The sequence below is a fragment of the Rana temporaria genome, chromosome 9, assembly GCF_905171775.1.
Source record: "Rana temporaria chromosome 9, aRanTem1.1, whole genome shotgun sequence".
NCBI lineage: Eukaryota > Metazoa > Chordata > Amphibia > Anura > Ranidae > Rana > Rana temporaria.
Window position 1 is genome coordinate 106,374,329 of NC_053497.1, and position 23,496 is coordinate 106,397,824.

General features: G+C 43.6%; 1 protein-coding gene across 3 annotated transcripts in view; it reads left to right on the plus strand.

Moving 5' to 3' along the window:
* RXRA (retinoid X receptor alpha) overlaps nucleotides 1-23,496 on the plus strand; it is a 268,926-nt gene that overhangs the window by 131,286 nt on the left and 114,144 nt on the right. Inside the window, exon 1 of one of the 3 annotated variants that reach the window (XM_040324088.1) lies at nucleotides 22,749-22,914. The exons of the other annotated variants lie outside the window; for them this stretch is intronic. The gene's annotated coding sequence lies outside the window, so the exon portion shown is untranslated. Of the gene's footprint in view, nucleotides 1-22,748; nucleotides 22,915-23,496 lie in introns of those variants that run through there. 3 annotated transcript variants of the gene reach the window in all.

Consider the following 23,496-nt stretch of genomic DNA (forward strand, 5'->3'; position numbering starts at 1 on the left):
GAAGCCGAGCAGTAGCTCGGCTCTCGGCTTCCCCCGCCACCATCCTCGGTAAGGGAATCGGGAAGTGAAGCTCTGCAGCTTCACTGCCCGGTTCCCTACTGCGCATGCGCGGGTCGCGCTGTGCAGTTCCCACTGGTCCCCGCTGTGTTCTGGGAGCCGAGTGTTTCCCAGAACACAATGGGGGGGGTGGAGACGTGGAGGGGCCGGGAGTCTATACCCGGAAGTGGTGCAAATACCTGTTTTATACAGGTATCTACAACTCCTCCCCCCTGAAAGGTGTCAAATGTGACACCGGAGGGGGGAGGGTTCCAAAAAGCGGAGGTTCACTTTTGGGTGAACCTCCGCTTTAAGGAGCGGGGCTGCCGCGTCCTTAACAACCGATGATGTTTCAGCTGTCAGTGGGGATTCCCCCACCTCAGTGGACCCACCCCTCCCCCTTGACTCTGTTTTTTTTGCGCTTCTTCTCTTCGGGCTCCTCTGCAGGTGGCTGCCAGGGAACTGATCTGTCTGGTGAGTTCCCCCCACCTCTGATGACTTTCCCTAAGTGTCTCATCTGCTGCTGAACTTTTTGGAGGGGAGGGCTGGTCTGCTGGGTGTTGTAGTGCAGTGATTGGCAGCTGTAGCGTTCCCAAATACCCCCCTTCCTCTCCCCCTCCCTTTCTGCATTTCCCCTCTCCCTCCCTTTCTGCATATACAAACAATAACGGCTCTCCCCACCTCTCCACCCTAAACAATAACGGCTCTCCCTGTCAGAGGGGGCATCTGTGCTGATAATCGGCACATTTATTATCAGCACAGCCCCCCCAAATGTACCAGTCACCTGCAAACCAGTGCCCCAATAATACAATCTGCAAGTGCCCACCACAGTGCAAATCACTGCCCACCACATTGCCAATCACTGCCCACCAGTAACACCTGTCAGTACCTCATCAGTGCTGCCCATCAGTGCCACCTGTTGGTGCCAATCAGTAACGCCTACAAGTGCCCATCAGTGCCACCTGTCAGTGCCCATCAGTGTCGCCTGTTAGTGCTGCATATCAGTGCTGCCTATTGGAGCCCATCAGTGCCAACTCATCAGTGCCCGTCAGTGTAGGGGAATTTTTTTTTATGACAAACTAAAAAAAAAATGTTTTCTAAAATGTTGGTCTTTTTTTTAGTTTGTTTAGCAAAAAAATAAAAACCCAAGAGGTGATCAAATACAACCAAAGCAAAGCTCTATTTGTGGGAAGAAAATTATAAAAATGTTTGTTTGGGTACAGTGTTGCATGACCCGCGCAATTGTCATTCAAAGTGTGACTGCGCTGAAAACTGTCCTGGGCAGGAAAGGGCACAAGTGCCTGGTATTGAAGTGGTAAAGCATATATGCTTTTACACCAGTGTGCTTATCCTGAGGAAATGTACAAACCCTTCATGTCAATTGTTGATGGAAGATGACAATATATAATGATGTGGGGGAGTATTTAATCCCCCAAGTTTTATGGTCTTTTTAATATGTTATCAATTTATTTGAATTTTATAAGATTTGTGTCTTCCTTGGGTAACAGTAAAGTCTGACTTCTCCCTAGTGTTTTTATATTTCCATATATTTAGCGGATGTTTGTTACAGACTTTTTACATCAGCCCTGTTTTAATTTTTAGTCTACAACTTCTAATGTGTGAGTAATGCTAATCGAGGATCCTTCCATGAAGAGACTTAATGTAGATGAACAAACTTTTGAAAATGATGGAGTTTTCCTTTCATGGCTCATTAATACTTCAGTCAGTTGGGTTGACCAGATTTACCTCAAGTTTTGCATAACAAATATATTCTAAAAGGCTCAATTCTACAGCTTTTTAAATTATAGCTCAATTCTACAGCTTTTAAGGATAATCGGGGTGACGATCGGTAGGAGATGTGATAATTGCAGCAATTCAGAGATTTTAGTTATGAGAAGTAAACCGTTACAAGGTCGGTGAGGTTTGAGAGCTGCCAAAGATCTCCAAGTTCACAAACTCTGAAGTTTGTACGTTTTGCAACTCTAAAATACCACTAAAGAGGCTCTCCCTTTTATACTTCTGTTGTCATATCTAATCGCCTTTCTGATTTAGTAGTGAACAGTAGCCAAGGGCTTGACCGATCTTGGGAGCTGGTGCGCCTAAAATCACACAGCTGGTGCCTGATTTTCCAATAATTTTCCTTTTGCTGGAAGCATAGGTTCTTAAAGGGACACTTCAACCACGCATGAAACTGAGACCAGGGGCTCATCTGATCTGCAGAGAGGCTGACGTTTGTATTTCAATATTCATCTCCTGCAGTTGGCAGCCCACCTACCTAAATACCTAAAGTTGCCTGTATTCTCATCTTCTATTGACCCTAGTCATGGAAAAATGCAGCCAGTGTGTACCTTGGTTCCAGCACCACCCTCTCTCTGACCCCTCTGCATGCCTGCTCTCACATACTTTACACTTCACAGCACAGAATAATGTAATAAAAGGCTAGTCCAAACCATAAAAAAAAGCCCAACCAAAAAATGGTTGCCAAGTTTAGGGAGTTGTAGAAAGAGGTACCTAACCCCCCACAACCTTCTCTGTTTGTTTGTTTTTAATAACAAATATGTTGTATTTGCCCCCTCTGTGCAGTTGGTTTTGCACAGAGCAGCCTGGATCCTTGTCTTCTTGGGTCCCTCTTCACTGCTCCTAGCCCCTCCTTCCTTTGAGTGCCCCTCTGTCAGCAGCTTGCTATAGGGGGCACCCAAGCCGAGTCAGAGCTCCGTGTATCCATTCAGACACGAAGCCCCAACCTGGCCCTGCCCCCTCTGTCCCCTGATTGACTGACTTTGACAGCCGCGGGAGCCAATGACGCCTCTACGCTGTCTCAGCCAATCAGGAGGAGTGTCCTGGATGGCTGAGGGGATCTTAGACATTGATTGAGAGAGAACTTTTTGGTGCCTAAAGTCTACCTGATTCAGCAGGCCTGCAGTGCAGCCTCTTGTCACTTGATTCTGTGCAGCATCCTTCCTATGCTCCAGTGTGTGTGGTCAAGGTTGCTTATTTGAAACACTGAAGGCAAAGTTTAACATTGTTGCTTGGGGTTGTTATTGCATGGAACCCACTAGTTTAGATAGACCAGACTGAACGTCTACAAAAATATCCACAACTGCATTGAGCCCCCTTAGAGGGAAATTCCCTGCTTCTTTTCTATTCCCCGTTTCTGGTCTTGTTCTTTTTCCTCTTAGTACATTTCATGCAGAGAACCCCTTTAATTACTCCCTCCTCATTTTAAGCGGCTGAGATCTGCTTCCTGGCTACATTCGAGTAATCCGTTTAGTTAAGCGTGAAGAATGTATTGGAATAGTTTTTTCTATTTATTGTCGTATAAAGCAGCAGAAATGCGTTCTGTAATTGCAGAATATAAAATGAGCCTTTCAGCTGCCGCCTGACGCCCCATTAGCGACTCTAAAACATTCGCAGAAGGTTTGTTTGGAAGAAAACCATCGTAATTGTTTTCTTATTTCTCTTCCGTATAAATGGCAGCAGCGTACGGTTTTATTTATGCATATCAAATTTATTTGCTATCTGGTAAGATGCTGGGAATATTATTGAGCTGCAAGCCAAAAAATAAAGAACCTTTCAATGGCTGCCCCCGTAGATTGAGCTGATAACAATGTAGCAGATTTACATCCACACTGCCTGCCTCTTAAGGACATGTATCGGCTTAAAGTGGGAAAAGGCAGACTTTTTTCATGTCCCCATGTTCAGATAAAATCGCAAAATACTATACTTTTTACTTTCTTTCACTTTTTTTATGCGTCTGTACTGACCCCCTTCTTCTGCATCATACAACTCATGCTGGAGCAGAGCAGATGAAGCTCTCACTGGATCCTGGAAGCTGCTCTAATCTATCCTAATTCTTCTAAGCTGTCACATGTTGAGTAGGAAGGTGAAAAAGAATTGGCAGTTTTACGTATGGGGAATCATCAATGATTTTCTGATAATGAGGGTTCAGGCCATCATTTTACATACAGTTGGTTCTTTGTGAGGTGTTTTTTAAACTGATCTTTTTATTCACGTCATCTCTGCCTTGCTGATATACTGTGTAATCGTATAAATCACTTTGCTGTAAACTAGATTGAAAAGTATTATCCTGATTATAGGTGTTCTCCATTAAACAATTTCTGTAAAGCAAAAGTCTGAAAGCTTGGGCACACCAGGCAACGACGAGTACCTGTCATCAGAGTGGTGAGAGGGATGAGTGCCACATAATAGTATTTTAGAGCTGTGAAGTAACATAAGTGGACAGCACGATCCTCTGACCTACCTTTACTCTTCTTCTCCTGTGTAAGGTTTAGATGAAGTCAGATTTTTTTTACAAACAGGGAAATCTTCTGCTTTTAACAATGTATCCAATAACTGCCCCTTGTCTGGCGCCCCTAAAGTTGGATTACGCTCCCTTTTTCCAGTCTTTCTCTTTTCACAAATACTAATGGCTCTTGGAGTCAGGGAGTCTACCAGTAAGTGACACAAGTTGCACATTGTGCTGAAGATCCGATCATGGCTGAGATGGGACCTCACTCCATTCTCAAGGGCAGCCCTCCAATATATTACATTGCATCCACATAAAAAAGGTAGAATTGGGTTGTACTTGTTATGTTTTTGGTAAACATTCATTTGCGGTAGTGACATTGGCTCTCTGGACCCCAAGCTGGTTTTTGTCTTTAAGAGACATGAGTTAAATAACTTTCCTATCCTGGAGAAAAATATAAAATTGGCATTAAACAGTTTCCTGAAACTCAGCCGAGCGATCCCTCCAAGTCTGCCGCGACTTGTTGGCGCTCTGCTGCAAACCAACCATCAAAGGTCTCGTATAATATACCTGTCCATTATATGGTGCTTTGCAGACAGAACTAGTACATCCGCCCCAAACTGGTGTTGTCCAGGGGGACCAGAGAGCCCACCACACCTAGAAGCATTCTGGATCCTCTCACAACTCCTCTGTTACTTCTTTCATCTGTCTTGTGATCCTCATTGAGTGACAACACTATGTGGCAATGTGCCAACAGTCAAAAACCTAAAACGATATGGGAAACCTTCCTCATCTGTATACAGAGATATCTGTACTCTCCACTTATGGACTGTTAGAAGTTAGCATCGTTCCCTTCTAGCTAAAAAACACACCTCCCCCTGCTATTGAGAAGTTAAGGGAGGTTTTATGTAGTTCTAACAGTGTAATGTAGTGTTAAAGCAGTAGTAAACTGCAGTTTCCCGCTTCCATTTTCACCAAGTTTTTCTTCCGGATTCGTAGACTCCAGCTGTGTGAGTGGCCCGAGCCGCAATGACGTCACAGGACTGTGAAGGTATGCCGTTCCTTTAGAGCGCATGCGCCGGTGACATCACTGGCTGAATCAAAAGTAAATATCTCCTAAATGGTGCACGTTTAGGAGATATTTACTGTACCTCTACGTAGGCCTTACTATAGGCTTAACTATAGGTAAAAGTCATGCATGGGAGTTTACACTCACTTTAACACGGTCTTGGGTAACTACAGTACTGTTGTCACCCTGTGTCAGGAAGTGAGTTAATGACAGGATTAAAATAAAGTAAAGACTAGTGTGAAAAAAGAAAACTAAAGCTGGCTATACATGGCTATGTATTTTTCATTCAGCCGATTGCCCCACATCACACATTCTGTGTCTTTGTATTATGACAGCGGGACTCCCTCGCCATCAGAATACACTGATCCTTACTGTAGCCCATTGGCTGCATGTGCTGAACGTTCAACAGAAGCTGGTCTAATGAGCGGCTTCTGTAGAACAGAGAGGGCTACATACGGATCACAATTCAGCCAGTTCCTGCTGAACCAGCTCTATGCAGCCAAAACATCCAAGGCCCAGCAAGGTGCAGTACTATACATTTTTGTTCTTGAGTTTGGATACTCTTTAGCCTAGGTTCACACTGCTGCGAATTCAAAATCGCGGTAAAATGCGCGATTTTACCGCGATTTTGCAGTGATTTGCCGTGATTTCGGCCGCAATTTAATGTAAATCGTGGCCCGAAATCGCAAAAAGTAGTACAGGAACTACTTTTTGAAATCGCAGATGCGACGTCGCACTGATTAGGACAGTGCATTGCCGACAATTGCCGCCGATTTGAGAAGCTATTTGACATGTCAAATCGCATCTCAAATCGTTCCAAATCGTACCCAGTGTGAACCAGGGCTTAAAGCTGATCTCCGGGCACAAAAAATATTGATTTAAATATATTCCATCAAAAAAGCCACACTAGATATTAATTTGCTATATGTGCAATAAATACTCCGCAGCGAGGCAAATTTTCACATTGGATTACAGCACAAATCTGGAGGAAATAAATACTGCACCGCAAGATTCAGGTAAGAATACACGTGGCTCTTGTAATTGGAGAATGGAGAGAATTTATTGAAAGCAGAGCAGTCAGAATCGGGAGCAGTCCAGACTGGAGCAAACTAGGAATAGGTAAGTATACAAAACTTTTATTTTTATTTTATTATTTTTTTTAAAGTTTAGGCAGCATGGGGGTAGTAAGACGCGGAGGGAACATTTTTAAGCAAAGTTAGTGTAAGGCTGGAATTTCACTTTATGCCAACTGTACCATGTTATCAGCTATTGTAGACCACAGAAGGCCTATTTGAGGCTGGTTGCTGTGTGCCTCAGTGGGATCGCTGTACAGGAGGTCAGCTGTATGTAGAATATTGCCTTCCCTTAAGACTAAAACCTTCATTGCCCCACCATATCATTTGTACCAGAGTTTTCTAGAGGATTGATTGAAGCAACTTTGTTATGCTTTGGAAATGTGCACATTTTGAGTTGCTCAAATAAAAAATACTTTTTGCAAACCTGTTTACAGCTAAACGGTATCCATACAGTTACATAAATGTTCATAATCGGTTTGATTTTTTTCTGGTCTTGTGTGTTACATAAGTTGCACAGACCTCGAGAGAGTCCTCTGATCTTTTTAGAGACATCTATATCTTGCCTGACATAGACTTGTTATGTCTGACTTTTTATTTTATTTTGGGGCTTTTTTTATTTTTTTATTTCTCAAGGTTGTTGGCGACAGAAGACATATCTGTTGTGTAAACTGATTTTAGCCTGTTATCACTCTCTGTCACTACAAAAAAGAAGTGCAGTAGAATAATATTCTGTACTTTGGCCATTGAATGAAAGAGGCACTCTGATTCCCATAATGTCCTTATAGGGCCACATGCAAGACAGATGCCCCAAGCTCAGCCAGTCTGTTGAAATATTGATTTTTCTTTAACCGATAATCGGATGTGGCAGACGCAAAGGATAAAAGGAATTTGAGCACATTGCAGCCACCTGTGCCACCACGCTGAATGCTAATCACTTCATTGGGGTGTTTCAATCAAGGCAGAGGAGAACAATGGGGGTGACATCCAGAATGACACAAAAGTCAGTTGGTCAGAGAGCCTGGCGACTTCCAATCTTGCCTGACCCTACAGTGGAAACCACAGGGGAACAAAGATTTTCCGACATGTTGAGAAACCTATAATCAGTTTCATCGCACAAATGCAAAATGCTCACAAGGCCAACTGTTGTGCGCTTGTAGACTGTAGAGCCATCCAAGAGTGCTTAAAGACATTGCTTATCTGGGCATTTATGGTCGGTCTGGGAGGATGTTTATATGTAAAGTAAATCTTCCCAAGGCCAGTTGTTTTTGGGGCAAGAAATTCATCAGACATATTGGCTTCATTGTGGATGGTTGCTGTTTTACGCAGTGGTCTGACTCCAGGGATGTCTGTAAGGTGCTTCCCTCTCCCTAAATGTTTTAAAGCTTGTCTAAACACTTTTAAAAATGTTATATATTGCTGCATACAAGCTAGATCTGGTGGCTGCATTTGTTTTCTTTTTCTAGACTTGTTTCCCTTTTATGCCAGATGAAAACCTGGCATTCCAGCAAATAACACACTTCCTGTCCTAGCATTTCTACGCTCACTAGTCCATTGCATCTATGGAGGAAGCTATGGCTGCCACAATGAGCTTCAAACGTGTGCTTTTTGTTTATCTTTGTTACATGTGGTGTGATAGGATTAGTAGTTTACAGCAGGGGTCTCCAAACCTGTTCTTAAAGTGAAATATTTTTTTACATTAAAAATAACAAACATGTTCTACTTACCTATTCTGTAAAGTGGCTTTGCACAGAGCAGCCCAGATCCTCCTCTTCTTGGGTCCCTCTTTGGTGCTCCTGGCCCCTCCCTCCTGTTGAATGCCCCCACAGCAACAGCTTTCTATGTTGGCACCCGAGCCAAGCTGGGCCCACCCACTTTCTCTCCTTATTGGCTCACTGACTTGGACGAAATCGTGCCCCAAAGGCCAGATAAAAGCAAGCAAAAGGGCCACATCTGGCTCCCGGGCTGCAGTTTGGAGACCACTAAATTACAGAATCAATATAAGATTATCTTGCTTCCAGTTCAGCTCAGGCAGTGACAAGGATACTGTATTTTTGGCAGGATCAACATGTATTTTCTGTGCATGCCGAAAATATTCCTAGACGTGGGGAAAAAAATGCATCCATCATATCTAAGGACTGCTGTGCTGTGATATTTCGCATTTTTATGTTCTTGTGTTTAGTTAATATTTACCTTTTTGCCAATGGAGGCATTCTGAACTTTCCCAGGTGGTCGTCGGCCTAATACTTCTAGTTCCATGGATGATGCAGCTACTGCAGGGGGTTTCCATGCATTTTTGGAACTTTTAGTTCTGCAGGTAGTAGGCCACGCAGGAAGTTGTAGTTCCATGGGTGGCTAATGAGGAACTCTGGAACTTGAGGTTGTCCAGAAGCCAGTGATCCCGGAGCTGTCAGCTCGTATGATGTCATTGTGGTATTTGGAGGTCTGTGTGTAAACACACGTGTATAGGCGTGCAGGAGGCAGGAATGTGCAGGTGAAAGCTCTATGGTGTTGGAAGTAAGAGGAGCACTGTGCCTTTCATCTAGCTACCAGTCACATACTCACAGGCAGCAACATGTACTAATGCTCCCCATCCGGGCTGAGGACTGTACACATTACACTTCACATTCCAGGTGACTGTACAAAGCAGAAATTACCTGTCACTCATCTGATTCCATCAGAGAGAAATTTAAAGATTCACTACATACTATGCGTTGCTGGAAGACTCCCTTCCCTCTGATTTCCTACTTTTCTTTCCTTATATACTCTGTGCTTCTGGAGGATACTACTCCTCCTCTGTCTAAAGCCGGCCATACATGGATTGAAATTTGGCCATATTGGCAGATATCAGCTGAATTTCAATCCATGTATGGTTGTACACAAGTTGATCTATCTATTGAATTCTGTACAACCAGCCTGTCAGGTTTTTCCCAAACGATCTGCTCCACCGGCTATAGCCGACAATACTGATCATTGTATTCTGCCAGTGGGTAAGGTTCCCCACAAACAGAATGCAATAGCTCAATGGGAATGGATTTCCCTGTCTACCTCGAATGTCTGGATTGAGGAATTGGCTCCTTTCTTTTCAAATCTGTATACTGTGTTTCTAAATAATGACTGTGCTCATTCTGTTCCCAGACTTGTTTCTTCTGAAATGCTGGAGGACTCTGCTCCTTCTCTTGTCTATCTGCTTCCACTATATAGCTCTCTTGTCCGGAAATACTCTGCGCTGCTGGGGGACTCTGTTCTTTCCACTACAATGCCTTGAAAAAGTATTCATACGCCTTGAAATTTTTCACATTTTGTCATGTTACAACCAAAACCGTAAATGTCTTTTATTGGAATTTTATGTAATAGACCAACACAAAGTGGCACATAATTGTGACGTGGGAAAAGGAATTAATGTGGTTTTAATTTTTTTTTTTTTTTACAAATGTGTGAAAAGTGTGGCATGCATTTTGTATTTAGCCCCATTTACTCTGATACCCCTGACTAATCGCCTTCAGAAGTCAACTAATTAGTAAATAGAGTCCACCTGTGTGTAATCTAATTTCATTATAAATACAGCTGTTCTGTGAAGCCCTCAGAGGTTTGTTAGAGCAGTGGTCATCAACCCTGTGCTCAGGGCCCACTAACAGGCCAGGTTTGCAAGATAACTGAAATACATCTCAGGTAAAATCATTTGCTGCTCAGTGATTGCAGTATTCTAGTCTGCATCTCCCCAAGGTAATGCATAAAACCTGGCCTGTTAGTGGGCCCTGAGGACAGGGTTGATGACCACTGTGTTAGAGAACCTTGAACAAACCGCATCATGAAGTCCAAGGAACACACCAGGCAGGTCAGGGATAAAGTTGTGGAGAAGTTTAAAGCAGGGTTAGGTTATAAAAAATATATCCAAAAGCTTTGAACATCTCACACAGTACAGTTCAATCCATCATCCAAAAATGGAAACTGCAAATGGCACAACTGCAAATTTACCAAGACATGGCCGTCCACCTAAACCGATAGGCCGGGCAAGGAGATCATTAATCCGAGAAGCAGCCAAGAGAAGAGGCCGATGGTAACTCTGGAGGAGCTGCAGAGATCCACAGCTCAGGTGGGAATCTGTCCACAGGACAACTATTTGTCGTGCACTCCATAAATCTGGCCTTTATGGAAGAGTGACAAGAAGAAAGCCATTGTTGAAAGAAAATCCATAAGAAGTCCCTGTTTTTTCAATTTGTGAGAAGCCATGTGAGGAACACGGCAAACGTGTGGAAGGTGCTCTGGTTAGTTGAGACCAAAATTTTACTTTTTATTCCCTAAAAGCAATACGCTATGTGTGGCGGAAAACTAACACTGCACATCACCGTGAACACACCATCCCCACCGTGAAACATGGTGGTGGCAGAATCATGTTGTGGGGATGCTTTTCTTCAGCAGGGACAGGGAAGCTGGTCAGAGTTGATGGGAAGATGGATGGAGCCAAATACAGAGCAACCTTGGAAGAAAACCTGTTAGAGTCTGCAAAGGTCTTGAGACTGGGACTGAGGTTCACCTTCCAGCAAGACAACGACCCTAAACATACAGCCAGGGCTACAATAGAATGGTTTAGATCAAAGCATATTCAAAAGTCCAGACCTAACTCCAATTGAGAATCTGTGGCAAGACTTGAAAATTGCTGTTTGCAGACGCTCTCCATCCAATCTGACAGAGCTTGGGATATTTTGCAAAGAAGAATGGGCACTAATGTCACTAGATGTGCAAAGCTGGTAGAGACATCCCCAAAAAGACTTGCAGCTGTAATTGCAGTGAAAGAGGGTTTTATAAAGTATTGACTCAGGGGGGCTGAATACAAAATATGCACGCCACACTTTTCACATATTTATCTGTTAAAAAAAATGAAAACCATTTATCATTTTCCTTCCACGTTACAATTATGTGACACTTTCTGTTCTATCACATAAAATCCCAATAAAATACATTTGTTTTTGGTTGTAACATGGCAAAATGTGGAAAATTTCAGGGGTATGAATACTTTTTCAAGGCGCTGTATATAACTCTCTTCTCCTGAAATACTCTGCGCTGCTGGAGGACTCTGTTGCTTCCACTATAAAACTCTCCTCTCCTGAAACCTTCTGCACTGATGGTGGACTTGATCCTTCTATCTGCTGAAATACTCTGTACTGCTGAAAGAGCCCTAAATATATATAACTAAATATATATTACAGATAGAACTGATAGATCCGTAAAAGAACACATTTAGCATCATTAAACCTGACACAGAAACTTTAAAATACATTGAGGTAATTCTGTAATATATGTATCTTCTGTACATAAATTGTATGGCTAGATGAGGAAACGGCAGTGATTTCATTCCTAGTGTAGACTGATAAGGTAGAAGCCCCCTTTAGGTCCTGGCAGTGTGGTGGGTTCTCATACGGCTGATAAGCTCTGATATTTCCTTCGGGACGAGTATGGTTTCATCTGAATAAATAATGATGATGTTAATGTATTGGTGTTCCTATTATAGCCGAGCATGCGGTGGAGCTCACGTGCAGCGTTTTCTGATGGTTTGTCTCCTGATATATATGAGGTTAGCAGACTTCGCAAGGAATGTTCAGATCGCAGGGAGTGGGGGATCGGAAATTCATATACTTTTCAACCTCCCTCCAGGACCATGTGGAGGAGAGAGGGGAGCGGCTCTGGGTATTAACCGTCTCTTTATTCTGACTGCCTTCTATGGCACATGCATATTCATGGGCATGGCTATGCATTGCTGCATTAGTTCTGCAATCTTCCAGCAGAGGATTGCTGCAGAAAATTTTACAAATCTGGCATTGCAATCAGGACAGGGACTTAACAGGGTAGAAGGGAGCACAACCTCCTGTATGTCAACTCCATACATTAAATGGAGCCTAATTTGCAAACTGAATTGGTTGCGGACCAAGGCACATTTTCCCATAGGCTTCAATGTAAATCGGGTTAATCCATTCTGAACTTTTATACAGGAACACACTTCCTGTATTAAAGTGCCCCCACTGTGGATGAAGGAACAACAGAGACACCCCTGGACATCAGCATTGTCTTTCTGGAGGGTTGTCCATTCTGGGCAAAAAAAATCAAATAAAAGTCAGCAGCTACAAAACCGTAGCTGCTGAAATTTAATATAAGGACACTTACCTGTCCAGGGATCCAGTGCTGTCCTCACCTGGGCTAGTTGTTCACTAGCCTTTGGATTCTCAGTCCCAGCATCCTAACTGTGGGCAGCCAGCTATTGCAGCTTTCAGCTTCCCAGCCAGATGCCCACTGCGCATGCACGAGCTGCACTGCACTTTGCGATTGGTCTTGCAGTCTTCTGGGAGTTTCAGAAGACAGCGGGTATAAAAGACCAAGGAGAGAGAGCAGTGCCATCTGAGTGCAGTATTCAAATATTTAATGACAGCAAACAATATACACACTCACAGTGTAGGTAAAGGAAGGTCAGCGTGGTGTGGTTTCAAGAATGTGTTCATCCACTGTAAGGGTGGGATTTTTACAGCTTTAAAGTTTTTCTAAACCCACAACAGTAAAATCAGTCGGCATATGCAGGGGTTAATCCTCTGCATTGTGTAAAATGCACAGATCACCCCTTTTGCACTCTCCCCCTGGACAAGTCTAGATAAGACACAGTGTCTAGAGTCAGGCTGCACATGGTGTTTGTGTATTGCTAGAGGTTTTTATTTTCTTGGGAGCGTGCATGTGGTCAGCATAGGGCCAATCGGCACTGTCCAGACAAAGGATCAGGGGTCTTGAAGCCTGACATTACAATGAAAACTCCTCCTACAAGCTTTTCTAGGAACTGATAGAAGTCACAAGATTACTATATACTGCTGATGAGAAAAAGGTATTTATTTATCAGGTTTTATTTACTAAAATGATTGCATTTGCATGTTCTGTGTACTATGGGAGACCAGATATAGTGAATGCAGGTTCTGGGTTTAAGGTCTATTCATGTCGCTGTTCAAGCATGCTTACAAGTATGATGGCATGTATAGTAAACTCCGCTTAAAGGAGTTCTCTAAGCTAAAACTTTTAACCCCCGCTGTGCCCGGGCTGTAAAACTATACAAAATAAACTTTCACTTACCTGTCCGGCCGCGGCCGCTGATAGGCTGAGCGCACGGTGAGTCACCGACCCGCAGGAAGAGGAAGCTGACAGGAACCGGAGCACGGGCGGCGATAACGGAACAACAGGGGATCGTAGGCAGGTAAGTGAAAGTTTATTTTGTATAGTTTTACAGCCCGGGCACAGCGGGGGTTAAAAGTTTTAGCTTAGAGAACTCCTTTAAGCAATGTGTACGAAGATGAATGTACAGTCTGACACCCCCTTTGGGCTCTGTTTTCATGGCCTAGTAACTTCTTCAACTCTAAATGACTGCGTATCAGTTGACAGATTTAAGTGTCTGGCATAAACAATTGTGTCTTCTTTTTTTTAAGTAGGTCATTAGGGTAACTTTATGTACAAAAGTTAGAGCAAATATTGCTTGTGTAAGAATACAATATGAACATAATGTCCATTCGGAACACTATCGTCATACAGTAAAGGGATATCCAGAAAACACATTAGATGCAGGTACCGGTAATTTAAAAATCCATAAAAAAATTAAAAAATATATATAACAAATGGGCCCTAGCTCCAAGCTATCAGGTGGTATAGTTCTTTCAGAGTTCACCCAAGAATCCCAAATCTTATGAAATTTTTTCGTGACCGCGGGACCCGCGGACTCTGTCTGCCGGTGTCCCGCGATCGGGTAACAGAGCTGAAGAACGGGGAGATGTCAGTGTGAACACAACATCTCCACGTTCTTTCAAGTGACATGTCACTGATCGTCTGTTCCCTCTCATCGGGATCAGCGATCAGTGATGTGTCACTCGTAGCCACGCCCCCTAACAAAATCACTCCTTAGGACACACTTAATCCCTTCAGTGCCCCTACAGGTTAACCTCTTCACTGTAATCAATGCATTTTTATAGCACTGATCGCTGTAAAAATGACAATGGTCTCAAAATGGTGTCAGAAGTGTCCAATGTGTCCGCCATAATGTCACTATAAAAATCGCTGATCACCGCCATTACTAGTAAAATAATAAATTATTATTATTTATTATTATTATTTAGGTACTTGTATAGCGCTGTCAATTTACGCAGCGCTTTACATATACATTGTACATTCACATCGGTCCCTACCCTCAAGGAGCTTACAATCTGATTATTAATAAAAATGCCATAAAACATTCCCATGTTTTGTAGATGCTCTAACTTTTGCGCAAACAAATCGATAACCGCTTATTGTGATTTTTTTTTACCAAAAATATGTAGAAGAACACGTATCGGCCTAAACTGTGTTTTTATATATTTTGGGGATATTTATTATAGCAAAAAGTAAAAAATATTGCATTTTTTCAAAATGTTTTTTTTTTTGTTTATAGCCCAAAAAAATAAAACCGCACAGGTTATCAAATACCACCAAAAGAAAGGTCTATTTGTGGGGAAAAAAGGACATCGATTTTGTTTGGGAGCCACGTCGCACGACCGCGTAATTGTCAGTTAAATCGCAAAGGTGCCAAATCGCGAAAAGTGGCCTGGTCTTTGGCCAGCCAAATAGTCTGGGGTTTAAGTGGTTAATGGCATCCCCTGGCCTCATGTCAGTTTGTACAGTGGGAGTATCTGATTAATTAATTTGAGCCAAAAAGCCACAGGGGGAGGTTGTTGTGATTTCCCGTGAATAGCTATAGATATTTTGCCATAAAACAGAACTAAGTGCAAAAAGAGCTTCGACCAGTTATTAGGGAGAGAATCATCATTAATATAATCAAGTAGAATTCTGAAGGGTTTAAAAATATTGGGTATTTGAGTGAATGGAGGGAACCGTGGACTGCCATTGCTGTCATCGTTCTGAACATGCTCATTTTCTGGCTGTTATTGAAACCCATAGCTTGGAGAGTCACATTGCTGAATCAAGTGATGCAATTAAGGAAAGGTGGGAAATCCTTATATTTGTTTGAGGTTATTGATTTAAAGTATTGAAGTCAGGAGGTCAGTATCACAACCAGGGGAATGACATTTCTGGAGGAAGAGATCAATGGATTAGATTATTTTCAGGTAAATAAAAGACACAGTCTGGTCAGACATGAGCGTTTTACATTTAAATTGACTGTCTGGTAAAGCTTATGTCATCTGTGGCTCTTGCCGCCATCCCTGCAAACATCTGCAATTGGCAGCTCAGCCCTCTGTCTGATAGTATCCTCACCTTCTGATTGGCCAGAATGTCCCTTGGTCGCAGCCCTGCCCACACTAAGAGCAGTATGAGAGGGAGCTTGCATAGTCCAGCCTGAAAGGCAACATGAGTAAATAAATACGTACAGGGAAATGGCCTGGGCTGATTTTATTTCATGTGCCTGGTTGGGCTGATTCTTAGGTCATGTGTCTCCTGGTTAGCAGGAGCCGTTACTTTGTGTGATTTCAGTTCTCTAGGACAGCATAGTGCTAAGCGGATATGTGTCCTTCAAAGTGATAGATAGATAGATAGATATATCTATATCTATCTATCTATCTATCTATAGATATAGATATATATATATATATATATATATATATATCTAAAATGGCTCTGTCATTTTTGTTTTTAGCCCTGCAGGTGGCGGGGGAGGGGGACAACCTATAAGACAGGTGACCATTGTAGGTGGCGGCACAGAAGACAAACTGCCCTATCCAGCTCTTCAGGATAGAGTGGCCCTTCCACTCCTGGGGGGTACAAATAGGTTTTCTCATTAAATCAGTGAAGTGCTGACAGACTTAAGTGAGTGAAGAAAAGCCTTAAATCCCTGTCAGGTTTTCTCAGAAGGCCGTGAAGAACTTTTACTTAGTGCAGACGCACACCTACACACCCACACTCAGGGCTGGCCCGTCACACTCTCACACACTTAGTGGTGGATTTTCAGGCCATTTCGGCTTTCTATGCATTTGTTTTGTTTGGGGCTTTTAGCTTTGTGTGGAGTCACTCCAGCACGTCTGTAGTTTTCATAGACTGCTTTCTTTCTGCGGAAGTGCTTGTTTCTTTAAGAGAAAGAGGGAAAGTTTGCGTCCGTCTGAATCATTTTTTTTTTTTGAGAGAGGATAAACTTGTAAGAAGCCTGTTTCCTTTCAGTCGCCCCCTGTATGCAATGTGATGTCAATGCAGGCAGCTACCGGTATGTTTGATACAGTGAGACTGACTAATTCATATCAAAATAAAATGTCCCAAGGATCAGCATCTAAAACCTTGTACACGGACTAGTTATTTGCAGTACTTTACCCCTCTGCTCACTTCTCATTTTCTTTCTATATGCTATGCACATTTAAAACGCTAACATCAGCTAGACAGACCCAAAAACTTTTGAAAAGTCATTTATGCCATGGCAACATTCAAACCCTGGGTTTTGTATTCTATAGTATCCCACCCTTGTTAAACTAGGCTTGCAACAAAACGCAACATCCACTTATCAGAGCCGGTTCACACTACCGTGACCTGTTGGGCGACTTGTGTCGCCCCATGTCGCGCAACATGACAAATTAGATGGAAGTGAATGAGAGCCGTCTTAATGCACACTACTGAAGTCGCTCCGACTTCAGAAAAGGTTCTACCTCAAGGCGACTTCTAGGCAACTTGTACCCATTGATTTTTTTTTTTTTAAAGTGTATTTTTGTGCGTGTACTCGAGAGAGAGGAGCCGGACTGCAGGAGTTGGGAGTAGGCAGACCTCCCCCAGAGGCAATCTGCCACCTTTCTCCATGCCCCGGGTGGCAATGGTGGGTGTGTGAGGGGGTCCTCCCACACAGCCCACCCTACCTGCTCCGCTTTGAAGCCCAACGGGGCAGAGGGACTCCCTACAAGGGAGTGAGAGGATCTAGCCCGCTCAACCAGCCCCGTTAGTCCTTCGCCTCTCTTTTTTAGAGACCGCGTGGTCAAAGTGCGTGCATGTTACTCAATTTCGAGTGCGTGTAAGTGTGGTGGTTTTTGTGGGAGGGGGGTGGGCGTACTAAGCGCAAGCTTACCTCGCATAGCACACCCACCGGGAGCCGGGCTGAGACCACCAAACTCAATTCACATGTAGCCGAGACCGGGATCCGAACCCCTGGCTGCAGAGGTGAATGGCTTATCAGCGCCGTGCCAATCGCGTTGAGCCACCGCAGCTCGTGTACCCATTGATTTCAATAGAAGTTGCCTCCAAAGTCGGATCCCCTGTCTTAACTGAAGCAACTTTCCAGGAAGTGAAAATAGTTTTCTAAGGCAAACTCCTTCCTCCCACAGAGCAGATTATTATGTAATTGGCCACTGGCAAAGTCGCTCCAAGTAGCACTGAAGTTGCGCTCAAGTCGTCTCCAAGTTGCCTTGTAAAGTCACGCTGGAAGTCCTGTTGCCCAAGTGTGAACCGGCCCTGTACAAATTGCTATTGTTTATGAGGGAAATTTTATTTAATTATCTTCCTTTAACTCTATCTTCTGCATGTATGCCTAGCAGCCTAGGCAAGGGTTATGTCACAATTCTTCTGGTGAGATCCTGGGAATGATAAGATTTCCAAATCTGTACTTTTGGCTCTTCAATCTCCATAATGAATACCGGATGTTCACATGAAGATTTTTCAGCACACAGAACCATTTTCCTGTGTAATAAGAACTGAGATGTTCCTCGTCACCCACACAGAAGAGACATTCAGATGATTGCTCAAAATTTCATGCATTGCTGCCTAATAGGACTCTTTATGGCCATAATTAGCTGGACAACTTTACCCCACAGATGGTGAGACCGATCAATAGGGAGATGTAATATTATCATCTGGACAGAAACCCTTAGAACAAGGTTCCTATAACCGCTTCATAAAGAGACTGACAAATTCTTATTCTCCATGGACAAATAGAAATAAATTAAACAAGGTATCAGTTTTGATTTTATAAACTGACTTCACACCTTCTTTGAAAGGGGAACTTCAGGTAAATGAAGAAACTGATCTGCACAGAGTCAGAAATGATCAGAAATGACAGTATGGAACAGTCTATGTATGTGTCTCTTCTGGGAATCTTCAGGCAATTTTTTTTCATGTTGGATAGACTAATGGAGGGTTATAACCCCTGTCAGAATTTTTTATTTATTTTTTGCAATCTGTGTGCCATTGGGGAGATTTACCTTCACTTCCTATCTTCTAGGCAAACCAGGAAGTGAGAAAATCCCTGCAAATTAAAGGAATCCCTTGGGGGGGGCCCCAGGTCATCAGAACTAGTGTCTCGATTTGAAGATTTCCCCTCTATTGCTTTTACTTTCACTTTCAATGATAATGGTAAACAGGACAGATATAGAGGGGGACTCTCCCTAACCTGGACACAGACAGCATTAACCACTTCGTAACCCGGGCCATTGTACTTTGACGGCTACAAGGTGGCTCTACAATGCTGGGAGGACGTCTATTGACGTCCTCGGCTCCTCCTGCTACTGGGGGGCGCGCGTGCCCGCCGCGTCACTGAGGTGCCGATGCGCGTGCCTGGCGGCCGCAATGTCTGCCGGGTACCCGCGATCGGCCGTTACACAGCCAAGGACGTGGATCTTTGTGTGTAAACACAGAGATCCATGTCCTGTCAGGGAGAGGAGACAGATGCTGTGTCCCTTGTACATAGGGACACAGATCGTCCACCTCCCCCAGTCAGTCCCCTCCTCCACAGTAAGAATCACTCCTAGGGAACACATTTAACCCCTTCCTCACACCCTAGTGTTAACCCCTTTCCTGCCAGTCACATTTATAGCACTGCCAGTCTCATATTTATAGCACTGATCGCTGTATAAATATGAATGGTCCCAAAAATGTGTCAAAAGTGTCCGATGTGTCCGCCATAATGTTGCAGTCCCAATACATTTTATTTTAAATTAAAGGCTATATGTAGGTAGAACTTAAAAACATATAAATAAATCAGCACAAGGGAGGGCACTTACATTTAATCTGATATGTTCCTTGTGCTTGTTCCAGTTGTCATAGTTGTAATCCTTTATTCTCTGCACCCCTCCCCCATACCCTACAGCCTTCCAGTGCTGCAGAGATACAACAGGACTTGGCACAGGCACTCATTAAGTCTATGTCCGTCCTTTCCACCCCTACTCCTCCATTCATAGAAGCCATACTTTTGGTTCCTTTAATAAAAAGTGCTTTATGAATAGAGAAGGTAGACCTTTCATTCATCCACCCCTCCTCCATTCATAGATGGCTTCCAGTGAGATTATAGTTGAGTGGTTTGATCTTCCCTTCTACTTTTTCCTAAAGATGAAGTGACATTTACACAGACATGGGACATTTTGTTCCGTGATCCAAAGCTTACAGCAGCTGTAATGTGACAGCCAAATCTTGTGACCACTTCACAATCAATTTTGTGAAATATGTGTTTTCCATTGCTGATCATATGTGTAATTTGTTGACACAATACACCAATCTCAGGAAATAAGAGAGCGGATTGTTGTATCAACAGACAGGTGGTAATGAAATGGTCACTTTGGGTATATGAAACTGCTGAGTGCTGCTGTTTTCCATGCCAGCATTCACCTTCTGCACATGTTTGCCCCATTAGATATATCCTGGAAAACATAGCCAGTGTGTAAGGGTGGGTTATAACCTCTGTCCGTTTTTTGCCATCTGTGCCCAATAATGGGATTTTTCTTCACTCCTTGGCCCATAGCCAATACAGAAAGTGAAAAGAAATCCATCCAAAGTAAGGGAAATCAATCCTTGGTTGTCACCAAAACTGGTGTCCCAGTTGGATCATTTTCCCTCTATTTCTGTTCCTGTGACTACCCAAAATGTTGGATTGTCTTTCACTTTCAGTGATAAATATAGAGGATGAATCTCCCTATTGGGGACACATAAATACAAACCTGGCAGCTGTTCTAATCCCTCTCCACTGTTGCCATTTAGTAATACTTTCTGTTTTAGTGCACAGTGTTCTATCAGCCCGGATTTCCTGATCTCTGGAATCACACTTTGGTAATTGTTGTCATGCTCAGGACCAATTGGTAAACATTTAACCTTCAAAGAAAACAAATATTCAGTTAGTAAATAAGCTGCAGGTCAGACTTAGCTGGTGACTGCCAGGTTTGTCCCTGGAAATTGTCTTGGGACAAGTTTATCATCCAGGTTGGTATGTCATCGGGTAGGAAGGATAAAGATGATGGCCCGAGTCCCCCATTGTCACTTAAGGCACACAGGGGCTTCTTCGCATTATTTACAGGATTTGATGATACGCAGCGCATGTAGCTGGGCACAAAATATGGCGTCCTTCCTTCAGGACAAAACACAGGAAAACGGCAGCAGAATTCCCTCTAAGGCATTGATTTCCCTTTTCCCAGGAAGGGTTGTGGTTTTTCTGAATGAACACTGGAGTTATTATATGTGGTCAGTTCACATGTAAATGGTGTCTAGTGGGGTTCTTATTGTTTTACAACAAGCTGCTAAACGGCAGACAAACAACTAAATACACAACTAAAATAGATGGGAGATGTTTTAACCAACAAAGGCTTTGTATTCTTGTCCATCCAGTCCTGAGACTTACACAGCACAGCCCTGTCTGACAGGGCAGAAGACCTGATTTTCCCAGCTGCAGTTAAGTAACACTAATGCCGCGTACACACGAACGGGTTTTCCGTTGGGAAAAAAATCGGATAGTTTTTCCGATGGAATTCCGCTCAAGCTTGGCTTGCATACATACGGTCACACCAAATTCCGACCGTCAAGAACGCGGTGACATACAACACTACGACGAGCCGAGAAAAATTAAGTTCAGTGCTTTCGAGCATGCGTCAAACTGTTTCCGAGCATGCATGTTTTTTTCCCGTCGGAGTTCCATACAGACGAACTGATTTTCGGAAAAATTGAGAACCTGCTCTCTAAGTCCGTCGGAAATTCCGATGGGGCATACACACGGTCGGAATATTCTATGAAAAGCTCCCATCTGACTTTTTCCATCAGAAATTTCGACCGTGTGTACGCGGCATCAGGCTCCATTCACACTTTGAGTTTTGGATTCCAAATCACATGGTGATCTTTGCACAATGTGTGACCTGTGTTTGGGTCCCTTAATGCCACCTTGAATGCGACGCAATTGTTGCACAACAGGATTGCTTGGCAGTCGTAGCACACCTCGCCTCTAAAAATCATGTGAAGCTTGTCGCACGAAAAGGATATCAATTAAATTGACTGACCCATTTCCCTCGTTCACACTGAATACGGCTTTAAAATTGATGTAACTTCATCAAAAGCAGCACGATTTCATAGCAGTATGTCCATGCGACTTCAGATGCGACTTGAAAGGCATCTGTGCGTCTTCATGCAAAGATGTCTATTGAAGTCGCACCCAAAATCGGCAAAAGTAGTGCAGGAACTACTTGTTGTGTTGGCATCTCAAATCGCATGACAAATTTGTTCAGTGAGATATTCAAAATCGTGAGCAGGAATGCTTGTTCCCGCTACGAGAAAGTGTGAATGCCGCCTCAGCGCCTATTCCAACTGCCAAGAATCTACAGAAACTTCAGCCCATGTACAACATGTGTGCAAACTGTGTGGCCAGATTTGTACCCGGTATGAATGAAGGGCCAGCTCCGCCGCTGTTCACATGTAACCTCTCACCTGAACATGTAATCAGGGGCTCTGCCTGGACCTGGATGCAGACAATTTGTGTCCAGGACTGGCGTTTCTTGTCTCAACCAATGGTATCCTTGCAATGTCCAGAGGCAGTGTTTAACCTTCTCTGAATGCAGCATTCACCCTCAGTCTCCTGTGTGAATAAGGCCTTACAGGACTTGTCCCTCCACCAGCCTGTGACTGGACATTGAAAGGAGAAGCAGCAGACTGATGAGGTCATCTCACTGGCTCTCTGCTATGCTTTGTGCATTGTAGCAGTACTGATTGGCTTTATTGCTTCTCTTCCCTATTCTAGTCTGAGCTATGCTGTACCGGGCTGCAGGAGGCTGATACCAAGTCGCATAAAGCGACTCGCACTGCTTACATTTATTACATAATTTATTTATGAACTGGCGCAGCTCCATTATATATTCTTGATTGTTCAGAAGACCTTTCTAGGGACAGATCCTGGGCACCTGGGGCTGTCTCAGCGTCACCTGAGCAATGCATTTCTAGTTTCCTGTCCATGTTTGTTCCTGAGTGATACAATTCACTTTACATGTTGTCAGTCCTGTAGACTGTGGCAGAGAAAGGGTGAGCAGACTGGGAGTTCTTATCTGCAGATGTTGGAGAGGGGGAGGGGCCAGGCTGGGGCTGGGCTGGAACTTTCTGCCTCTTCTGTCACAGCTACAGGAAGACCTCCAGTCTTTGTACAGCCGTCAGCTGCTGAGTTTAACCCCTTCCAGCCTTGCCAGGCTCCTACAGCTGCAAGGCACCCCTCCTGCTCCACTCAGAGCTGTCCTCCTTGGCTCCCTGCCCGCACCCCTGGAGGATCCTGGGTAAGTCTTGCTCTCTCTTTCCATCTTTGTCCCAGTAGGATTTCACAGCTCCATAATCGCCCGTCAGACCAGTCTGCATTCTCCACCTGACCCAGCCAGTCTAGAAAGTCAGCTCCTGTACTGGGAGCTCTAATAGTTTCCCAGGGTTCCAGTCTTCAGGGACACGTTGTGTGCTTAGCACTGTCCTGTCATGTCAACTTCATCTTTGGCGCTTTTCTCATTGTAGCCATCAGATCTTACCACCTGCTTATATTGTCTCGGCGGGTATTTTAAATCAAAGACATTTCTTTTATGATCTGTAGGGTGTATTCAAGGGTACCCAGTCATCCAAAAATGTTTGTGCAGTGGCCAAGCTTTGCTAAAATCCCTGGCATGGGTTGTGTTGGTGCCAGTTGTCTGTGAATTCTCAGGACAATCCAGAGTTTGGAGATCGGTCCTTGGAAATCTCCCTGGTATTCATAAATCTCATGTTTTACAAGGGGAGCTCAGCCTTTGTCACCTGATAATGACAATTTAGGTTTTTTGATTGATTTAATATGAAATAAAATGTCAGTGCAGTGTTATTCAGAGGCACAGATTTAT